This window comes from Poecilia formosa, unplaced genomic scaffold (assembly GCF_000485575.1).
Source record: "Poecilia formosa unplaced genomic scaffold, Poecilia_formosa-5.1.2 Scaffold552, whole genome shotgun sequence".
NCBI lineage: Eukaryota > Metazoa > Chordata > Actinopteri > Cyprinodontiformes > Poeciliidae > Poecilia > Poecilia formosa.
In genome coordinates this window covers 1-11,263 of record NW_006800491.1, presented here as the reverse complement: position 1 = coordinate 11,263, position 11,263 = coordinate 1, and the positions used below count along the sequence as shown (strand labels likewise).

General features: G+C 36.0%; 1 long non-coding RNA gene and 1 pseudogene across 1 annotated transcript; both read right to left on the bottom strand.

Moving 5' to 3' along the window:
- LOC103129515 (glutamate receptor ionotropic, kainate 2-like) overlaps positions 1-11,246 on the bottom strand; it is a 293,278-nt pseudogene extending 282,032 nt beyond the window's left edge.
- LOC107834217 (uncharacterized) lies at positions 1,083-7,310 on the bottom strand. The gene is made up of 3 exons (XR_001660004.1): positions 6,439-7,310; positions 6,264-6,350; positions 1,083-1,622 (listed from the first exon to the last, which is right to left on the bottom strand). It is a non-coding gene; the product is annotated as an uncharacterized LOC107834217 (long non-coding RNA).
- Positions 11,247-11,263: the final 17 nt, after the last annotated feature.

Here is an 11,263-nt window from a genome sequence, read left to right as displayed (position 1 = left end):
TAACACCAGTTCTAAAATCCTTCCACTGAGAGACTAGATTTTAAAATACTGTTGTTAGTTTATAAACAGTAAACATAGCACCACAATACATTAAAGATCTGTTGTTGTTGTATCAACCTTCCAGACCTCTCAGATCTTCTGTTTCTGGTCTGTTCTGCATCCCCAGAACCAGAACCAAACAAGGAAAAGCAGCATTCAGCTTCTATGGACCACAAATTTGGTCAAACGTCCAGGAAATTGCAAACAGCTTAAATACAGTTCTTTTAAATCTGTCAGGATCTGTTTTTTGCAAGTCTGTTTTCTCTCCATTGGTTCCCTGCTGGAGTGGCTGGAGCAGACCTGCAGCACTTTTGGTTATCAGCCAGAGCATTTAAGAAGCTGCAACACCTCAACTCTCCGCTAGATGATTACTCACCAATGGTAGTCTCCAGCTCTGTAGTTGTTCTCCTGAGAAAATGCTATCTGTGACGTCTGTGAGAAAGCTCATCTTGTCGTTTGTGCCTCGCTTCCTGATCTCTGTTTCTTGTCCCAGGTATTCTGTTGAATTCATCTGCTTCCAGGACAAGAACCAAACTGAAAGCTCACCTGCAGCTTGAAGCCTCACCTGCCTGCCTGCTCTCCGCTCATTCCACCCCCTACAGACGAGAGACTCACNCATTAAAGATTTTCAGAGCAAAAACATATGTAATCATGCTTTTAAATTGAAAATATTGCCTCTCAAATGATGAAAGACATATCCATCAATAGGAAAGCTTAGCAAAAATGTGAAAGAATAGCTAGAACATGCTGAAAAGATGGTGGTGAATATTTTATAAATCATTATTTAACATTTAAATAAGTTAATGACTATCATTATTTTCTTCAGTTTAATCTTAATTTTGAAAATTAACAATAATTTACAAATCTTTTACAAATGTATTTGTAAAACCAGGGAAAAAATATTTTAAATATGCTTTGTGTTTACACTAAAAATACCTCATGATATACCATTATATAATAGGTTAAATAAAATTTAAATATAAAACACAGATAAAACTTATAATTAAAATATTTAAAGGTATGTACACAAGCATGATATGAAACTGTCATAAACATGAAATAACACCCATCATGAACATAAAGAACTCTTTATGAATGTTTATGGAAATTGTCATGAAGCATCATTTGATAAATGACTTTTCACGCAAAGTTGTCATTTTTAAAGGATTTTAATGCTACTTTTAGAGCAACTTTGCATTAAAAGTGTCATTATTTACCAAATGAAACTTTATGAAAACTGTCAAAAATATTCATAAAGACCTTTCATGTTTATACCAGGCGTTATGTTATGTTTATGACACTGTCATGTTAGTCTTATGTAAACCCCTTCAAATAAAGAGTTACCAAATATACTTACCATCTGCATAAAATGCAGAAGAAACTTCTAAAGTTTCTATCTTATCATTTAATTGTTGAACTTGCTTCTTCAAGCTACTTATTTCTGCTTGCAGGAGCTTTGTTTTTTGTTCCATAGCCCTGTTCAGTCTGCCTTTCTTTTCCAGGGCTTCTAGAGAGAGCTGAAAAGCCTCAAAAACGCTCCTCTGCACAGCTTCACGCGAAGCTACTGGATCGCAAAGGTGATACTGTAAGAAAAAAAAATGTTAAGCACCATAAATAATAAATCACATTAAACAACTGTTACTATTCATTCACTCAGATGCTCAGTTTGTGAACAAAAGTTTAAATTAAATAAAACATCTAAAAATGAATTACAACTTAAAAGATATCTTGAAAATAAAGAAATCTTTTAAGNAACATCAACAAAAATTGAACATATAAATTAATGGAGAGGGACATTTCTGAATTAATGTTTAACATAAAATGATTTCCTTTAAACCTTCTTGAATATAAAAACCTGTACAACTGAGAATCTTCAGACATGTTTGGTTTGAGACAAAACATTTTTTTAAACATCTTCTGAAAACCTTTTTGATATGGGCTATGTGAGAAGTTGCCCAGGATGGCACCAGAAAGGGGTGGAGCACCCAAGAACTAGAAAATAAAATATATCCTGTCCGGTGGCCCCTTTAACAAGTTTGCTAATACTTGCATGGAGGTGCAGTGCTGTAAGCTGGAATAATCAGAAATAAAATTATTACAATAAACTGTATAAAAATCATTGTTTTAATGGATACTTTGCAATGAGGTGATTAAAAAAAACAAATGAGAGAAAAACACTAAAAAAATTTTTAAAAAACTGAAATGTAAATAGAGTTAATGGGAGCAACCTAATAGCAGTAAAATGCTAATGCAGGGTTTTTTCTGCAGGGTACTGTTAAGCCGTCAACAGAGTTTCAGGCCTTTTAATAATATGTTACTGATATGACTCATTCTATCATTTTTCCCTCTGCACCCACTGCCTGACTGTTAGAATAATGCTCACACAACATTTATGCTGAAATATGTCTGATGTCTGTGTGACATTTTTTATAACTCTGTGAGGATCAGATTTTAAATGATATCTGTCAAAAAGGAAATGGCTTTCCTTCGCCATCCTATTTAAATATAGCCAGATCTATGGCACATTTATGGTAATGTGGAAATCAAAGTGATTCAGCTGCAGCTCTGTGGCTCTGAATACCAACTGTGCTCTGGAGGTGTGACAAACAAACACATGACCTTGGTGGCAGCATGTTTTTTTATATATAAAACTGTAAAGTTATGACAAAAGAGATAGATGCAAAAAGTACACTCACATTCAATCTTTCCTTTAAGAACTATTTTAATTTTGCAGAACAGGTGAAATTAAAGCAATTAAAAAGGACAGGCATTATGGAGAGCTTGGAGCTTGTAAGGTCACTCTCATTGTGCATGTTGAGTCAAGAGTGAGAACAGCATTCCTCCATCACACCATAACTAAACTAATTCTAAAATGCAGAATTAGTTTATCTAATTTGTCATACAGACATCTTAGTAAAAGAAAATAAGTGCATGGGTGTATTTAATAATTTATATTCATGCATGTGAGATAGACAGTGCTGCAGGATTGAGCAGATGAAGCTGGTGTTGGTGTGTGAATGACCATTTGCATGTTAAGCGAGAGCTCTGGAATCCCACCTTAATTAGGCTTTTTCTGTTTGCTATCTGACATGTTTAGGTACAGATAATGATAGATCTTCATTTTAGAAGTATGGACAAACATTTCTGTGCAAGTTTTCTAGTAAAACTGGACAGTCTTGTGTGAGGATGCATGTCTTCTGATCATTTCTGACAGATACACAGACAATAAACAAATGTATTTTTTGACTGTCAAATCAAGTTTTCATTATTTTCCAACCAGAGTACATTCATTTTGCTTTTGGTAAAATGATCTCATCAGGGATTCTTGTGACTGGCAATCCTGTTCTGTATAATGCTGACAGTTAGTCAGATCTCATCCTCTCAGTGTGAACAGGCATAATGCAAGAATCAGGTCATGATGGGGAAAAGGCACTTGCTTTCTTGTTTGGCAGACCCTGGCATCTGCTACATAAGGGGCAATGTCTAGTTTAAAATGTAAAGTGCAGTCTGCTGTGTGTGCATATTTTGGGGGCTGAGAAAAATGTGGTAGGGGGGTAACTGCAATCAGTACTAGAACAGTGCCGATCGGAATTGGCCTGTTTCTGATTTGTTGCTTATGTAAAGCTTTCACCTTTGACCAATTTTAGATGATTCCGTTTCGCTTTTAGTAACATAAGAGTCCCCAAGAACAATATTCTAAAGCCTTCCCACTGAAAGGAGTTAATTGATTGTTTGCTTTAGGAGCAGATGTGATTTGTCATTACTGTATGACGGAGAAACTGGTGTTAAACAGAGATAGGAGTATTTTAAACCAAAGAGTAAACTGTTACACAGTACAGGATTTAATACCATCAATACACACAATTATCAAAACTGGCTCAGCTATCATTATTTGTACCAAAACAGCAGTGTCTGCGTATTCACAGCAAAAGGTAGACAGTTGTTAAACTTTAAGATTCCCAACTTTTCAATAACAGACCAAGGTTTACAGCTCAAAATAATAGAGCTTAGATGTACCACAATGAGTTTTTAAGTTCACAAAGTCTTTTGACTGACTCTTTATAAAGGGTCAGAACAGAGATAACGCTTTTTATTTCTCTTTGATGCCGTTTTCCTCACAGACACACACATAAGCTCCTCCTTTGCTACTCTACTAAGTGGGACAGAAAACAGGCACAAGGGGAGTGCTAAGTACATGTGTATCAACAACATCAGTAAACTGGTGGTAGACTACCAGTTTACTAACCATTACTACTAACTGATGGTTACTACTAACAANCTGGTTTCCTTCCATAATCCAAAAACATGACTATTAGTTTAATTAGTCTGTCTAAATTGTTCCTAGATGTGAGTGTGTATATATACATGATTGTGTGTCTCTATGTTGCCCTGCAACAGGACTGGCGACCTGTCCAGATGACCCAACCTCTCACCCCAAACATTAGCTGGAGATAGCAAAAAGCACCTCTCCCAAAAACATTAAGGGAAAAAGGTGTAAAGAAAATGGATAAATGAATGATTTTCAACATGTGAAAAGTACAAATAATTTAAAAATAATTTAAGTTCACAAATATCTAAAACAATTGTCTAACAATGAGTAATATGCATTAAATAACATTTTGAAACATAGTTTATTATTCTTCCTTAATTAAAAATTCTCAATAAAAAATAATTTAGGACTAATATTCCAGAAAAGAAGCATGGTAAACCATGGAGAGGTCGCGAGCCTGTGAACGGCACTAGAGAAAAACAAAAACCATGAACAAAAAAAAAAAAAAAAAAGACAAACTGACACCTAGGGAAAATTTAGAGAAACCAATTAACCTGAAATTCATGTTTTTAAACTGTGGAAGGAAGCCGGAGTAACCAAAAAGAAATAACCATTCACAGATGTAACATGCAAACTCCATGCAAAAAGACCCTGTGCTGGAAATGAAACCCAAAACCTTCTTGCTGCAAGATAACAACTATACCTACTGTGAAACTGTACAGCCTCATTGTAAACCATTTCATTTCGCATAAATAGTAAGAATTGACTATTAAAAATTAATTTTCTATTTTCATCAATCTAACAATTACATTCATAGGAAGAATTTGCCAAAAACACCTATGTAACTTGAACAACAAATATTAAAAACATTATAATAGAATTAAAAAAAAGATATATTAGTTTGAAATATGAATAATCAACAAAAACGTTGTAACTAATTTTTTCGAGTGATATTGAAAAATTACATGGACGTGGAGACGCAACCCGCTGTGTTTAAACCTGTGCGGCAGCGAATGAGACCTGTTACTGCTGCAAAGACCTACGTGTGTTAAAATTATGCAGAAACGAAGTAAAATGCAAAGAACTTCACAAAAGTTTTTCCCGAAATTAACCGAGTGAGTTTAAATGACGAGCTAACACCAATAAAGAACCTTAAGCTTGTTAAGAAATAGCCTGTAGCTGCTGGTGTTGTCTGTGTTCGGAACTCTAATTGATTTTGTCCCACAAAAATAAGTCGATGCCGTCAGTGTTAAACTCGTATGGAACAAGGGCTACACTTGAAGAAAATATTATTTTATCTTTATAGAATATCAATAAAGAATTTAAGTACTTCACTTAAAATTAAACCAGTTTTACATGAAACCCATTTAAAGCTGCGTTGAATATGACGCCTTAAATTCGAAACTTATGCATACTAAACGGCCAATAACCGTAATGTTTACATTAACATATTAGAAGTATACACTATTATATTACCGAGAAGAGACCACTACGTACTTAAGTTATCTTGATTCCCTTGCGTTTACTGTTCTGCACATGAACATAATTTATAGCTTTTTAATAACTATGAACTCTTCCTTATTGGCTACGAACCTAAGATTATTTTTTTAAAGCTATCAACCTGTGCTATAATATTACTCCTGTTTGCATATCCCTCCAAGATCGTGTTCTTGCTTTCGTACTTCTGTCCTCGACATTAGAATTGTCTTACCCCTGTCCCGTGGACTAATGGCGGTCCTAACTGCCCCTCCCGCCCCGCAGTTTACTTTATTAGTTGACGTACCAACTCCAGGTGAAACTTACGGAATTCTCCATATTAAATCTTTTAAGATATGTTTGATATAATAAAAAAGAGAATTGCCGTAAATTGAACTACTTAACAAAAAAAAAACTCATAGAAAAGCTTCTAAAAAGAATATATTTTTTTAAATTAGATACCAACTGATATACTTACAGAGGCAAGCTGGGCCGCGTTTTGAACCGCTTTGAGTTCGGGGTCTGTTAAATTAGGCAATTTTAAGGGGGAATAATTTGCCATTTTCTAGAAAGAAAAAAAAATATAACAACAATTAAAAAAACGATACACAATAAAAACTTTTCCTTATTGCTGAAAATATACCATGAAATACCTTCTTCAAGAACTCCGTAGTGATGGATGATGGGAATTTTTTTTTTTTTAGGTGGTGACGTATTTCAGTTTGAATTTGTGCCACATATATTAGTTCCGGGTCCTGCTTCCTCCTATTGTTTTTAGCCAAAGCTGCAAGATCTGTACCATGAAAAAGACGCAAAACTTAAAATATCTGTGACCTACTGGTAGAACAATCGACTTTTTTGGTGTGAGGTTATGTCCAGTAATTAGTTGGTACCATCCATTGCTTAGTTTTTTCATTTTCCTGATGATATCAAGGCAACAGCGGACTGTACCCAAAACTTAGCAACTACAGCTAAGAGACGGTTTGTAGCTGCCTGCTATTTCAAAGCTTGAGGACATTGAAGATCCAGCGTCAGAAATGGGAAGAGAGATGTTAAAAGTGAGCTATACGTGCTTCGTTCAGTGGAATAATTTGTTGTTGGAAAATAATACCGGAGGAAATCCACTACTACGGGAACACGCTGACAACAGACGCAGCAATTCGCAACAAGGTAAATCAATACGTGTGTTTATGAGTTTGTGTTATACGGAGTATGAAATTATTTTTACGCAACTCCTTAGCTTTTGTTTATATGACAATTATATAAAATACATTTAACATGCAGTAGGAGCGACACCGAGAACGGTAATTTAAGAACAGCTGAGAGCAGCAACGCTACAGCCCGATCCAAACCACAAAAGTAGTCAGTAATATTAATGTGCAAAACCTTCGCTTTACAGCCGTTTAAGTGGGACCGATCCACCCACAGAAAAATAGTACAAATAACGTATTTCCCAAATCCCGAAAATATGACATCTACCTTTGCTGTTTCATAATTATAAAAAATGTTACAGCGAATTTTTCCGCTTTGCNGTTAGTAGTAACCATCAGTTAGTGGTAGGTAAACTGCATACCTACCACCAGTTTACAGTGGTTAATATGCAGCAATGTAAGGCTGTGAAGCAGCTCAATAATGCTGAAAAAGCTGTGCTTGTCACCTTTTCTCCATAAAACTTCTACATCAGTGTTTTTATTAGTTTGACATGATGGTGCTTAAATGCTGTGATCACTGATCCAGAGAAAAACAAGTGTTACTTATTTAAGCTACAGCAAATAAGCATTTCACTGAAAAAGCTCCCAATGCTGTAATCACAGTCCCCAGATGAAGCCATTAATCAAAGAGTTATAGAAGCTTTCACCCTGCCAATAAGCATTAGCCACTGACTAGTTGCAGTGGTCTAATTAATCAATTTTCACCTTCAAACTCATGTCCATTAGGTCAGTGATGAGCAGAGTCACTGCACTCTACACACCTATAAATCTTTGCTTGTTATGGATTAAAAGAAATCCCACCAAGCTTGGTTCAGCAACTTACTCTCCAGCAAACGTCAGTCAAAGAGACGAGAAAAGCAAATATATTAATAAAGTCATTTCATTCTTGTTGTTTGTGTAATTTTAGAAATTAGTTTGACTCTAAAGTTTTATGCAACAGCTTTTGTTAGCAACTAATAGCAACAAAGTCACCTGCGGATTCTGTGTTTTAAAAATGTCCAGCTCTTACACACACAGTCCATTTCAGGTCTCAAGTGAGAAACTATTGATTGAGCCACAAATCTAACAAAAGCAGCTTAAACTGAGTAACACCCACTCTCCAAGATCAATCCGGAAACATGACTCAGCATGATATTGCTCTTTTGGAATAAAAAAAGGATCTGCTACTCCCCAGAGACAAGCAAGAGTTTTTAATCAGCAGCCAACATGTTGCTGCTGCTGCTGCTGCTGCCGGCAGTTCTGTCCAACTGGAATCAGACCAAACAGCCTAACATTTAACACCTCAACAGTCATTGTGGGAATAAAGCATAGGAACTCTTAGTCTGCCTTCTCCCACTCTCTATTTTTCCTCTTTTTCATCTGTCTCCCTCTTCTCATTTCTGGTCCCTCTTTTCATTGTATTTTTTCTGCCTTGCATTCCATGTCTCTGGTGGATTGACAATTTTGGCCGAGCTCCCAGATAAGAGAGAGGTATGAAAGCAGTGTGGTGGAACAGTTATTACAGGCAGCGTGCTCTGATCAGGGAGGTTTCAGATCCCAATGACAAAGACTCTTCTTATCACACCCAGGACTCATTCGGAACACAGAGCACTGAGGTCTTGCCTCATCTCCCTCAGGATGAGTGAGAATTACAGTCAGAATAACATCTGCATATTCATCTATACAGGCCTACCATGTCTTATATTATTAGACAGTTTGGAGGTATAACAAACTCTCAGAACAGTAAAATCTTTAATTTTTTTCTGGCAAACTAAAAGCTTCTTGTAGAATGTCACACTGGATTGTGTGAGAATCTTATAAAAACACACAATCAAACATGGGGGGATTCCCAAAACAATGCAATCTCCTTTTTTTAACAGCTGTTTTCTCTCAGAAACTGGGTTGTTTCTGAAGAGGATTTGCAGAGCAGTTTGCTTTAAATACATGCAGAAGCAATCTTGCTCGAGTCCAGCAGACTAAAGCAGTTTACACTCACTTTTTCTCAGGTTGTAGTTGTTCACTGATTAGGTTAGATTTAATTTCATAAATGGTTTTTGCGCCATTAGAGGGCACAAGGGCGCCACCCCACCACTCACCACATTACTTTGAATAAGATAATAAAAGATTAAATAAAAATGAAATAATAAAATAAAAGTACTTTTGCAATATATTTATATTTTTTAGTTGTGTAAGATTAATATTTTATAGTTACTATGAGTGAAGTTATTTTGTTCATATATGTTGTCTGATTGGTGACATATTTCTGCCCGGGGCGCAAAAATGTGTTGCCAATAGACATTCGTTAAAAAGTGTACATACAGCTCATAAGAGCAATCTGAGGGGACCTCTCCTGTAAGCAGGAAATGCCTCTCCTCAACCTCTCCTCAACCCTCAAAACACTTGTTTTGAGGGTTGAAACACCCTCAAAACAATGTGTTATATTGTCTTCCACTTTGTCAAGATAGTAAAAGAAGAAGCTTTATTCATTAAAACTGGAATTTGGGATTAGAAGTTCAAAAATGTCATGAATAATTATATAAGGTGAGCCTAAAGTGAGTAATAAAATCCATAAAAAGAATTTAAAAATCCAAGATATATAATAGCTTTTATGCCAATCTTAGGAGGATTAAGATGAGATGACTCCCTAATGCGCGTCACCAGTCAGGCAGATTTAGTTATCTCCAACTAATCCATGCAATAGAAACAGATGTTGTTGTTTTTTACAAATAAATATAAATATTTAACGTATGATACAAATCTGGTAGCACATTGACAACTACAAATTTATCACTAATTCACAGAATTCAGTAGACTTACAGTCATGAAGCCGTCCAGTAGACCAGAGTCAGGTTTTGGTGGAGCCTGTAGTCTTTCCATGGACCATTTCTCAATGATTGAGGCAACTTGGTTGTTCTCGGTATTAAGGATCCTAAACCCTGTCATGTTCACACCACTGTATCGGTAAGGCTCCACGTCCAGTGCAAACAGATCCTGGAAAGAAAGAAATCATGGTAATCAAGAGTTTGATTCACCTTGGAAGAAATCTGGTCTAAAATTAACTGAACCAAATCAGAAGCTATGCTGATAACAGGATTTAAAAGTAGATTTCAAAGGATATAAGTATCTAGGAATCAAATTAAGCAAGTAGATGGAAGAAATGCCTGTTAAATTTAAAGCCTGTCCTACAAAAAATAAAGATTAGATAAATAGAAGAAACTCAGACTAAGACTGGGGTTGAGGGACAGAGTGAACATAGTTAAAATGGTGGTAATAAAACCACAGCTCAACTATGCACTTATGATAATATAAATTATTGTAGTGCCTGGTATTTTTACTCAATATGATACTCTGATCAAAGGTTTTCTGTGGGATGGGAAAATGATTAAAATGTATACTGCAAGACTTGGAAATCTTTTTGGTCATATATTACTCTGACTGGCAACCAGGAAGCAGACATGATGTACCCGACTTGTCCCATCCTCAGTCTTTGCTCTTGTGGTCCTTTACTCATAGTTCCTCTTCCAGTCAAGTGCTTCAATATGTAACCCCAGCAACCCCGACCCATTCAGCACAATATTACTGTAATGCAGCTCCGTGGTGTCGTTTTCAACCAACACTGACACCGGTGGGGTGTCGGTGGGGTGTGTGGGAGGGGGACGGGGCGTCCCCCTCCCACACACCCCAGCTGATCTCACATTTCAGGTTCTGCTGCTATGTGTCGTTAATGATCCCAGGGACATGTTATATTGGGCTTTCATTTATTTTATATATCTGTAAATGTAACAACCTTCAAAGTGATTTTAGTTTGGCTTAACAACGAGTGCTGTGAAATGGCAAAAAAAAAAATGGTTCGCATTGTATTGTTTCAATGAAAAGAAAAAAGCAAGTGGAGGTAGCAGAAAAAAAGCAAGAAACACAAAAAAGCCTACATAACCCTGGGTTTACTATGAATGTAAAATGTTATGAACTTTTCATCTCTTCTGACAAAGTAGAGGAAATAATATTGAAAACTAGAAAATTCCGCAGAAATTTTAAGGGGCCTGCCAACTGTGCCCATCACTTTAAACCCAGCCTTTCAAATTTGACATGAAAAATAGATATATGCAGGTGTGACATAAATATCTTACCACTACAACACAGTAACTGTAAATATTGTCAGGTATATTATGACAATATAAGTTACCATTGAAAAGCAGGGTGTGAACCCAAGGTCTGTGAAATTCAATTCGAGACCGACGACTATAAGCTTCGCACATGGTGATCTCACTCATGGTCCAAAATAAAAAAC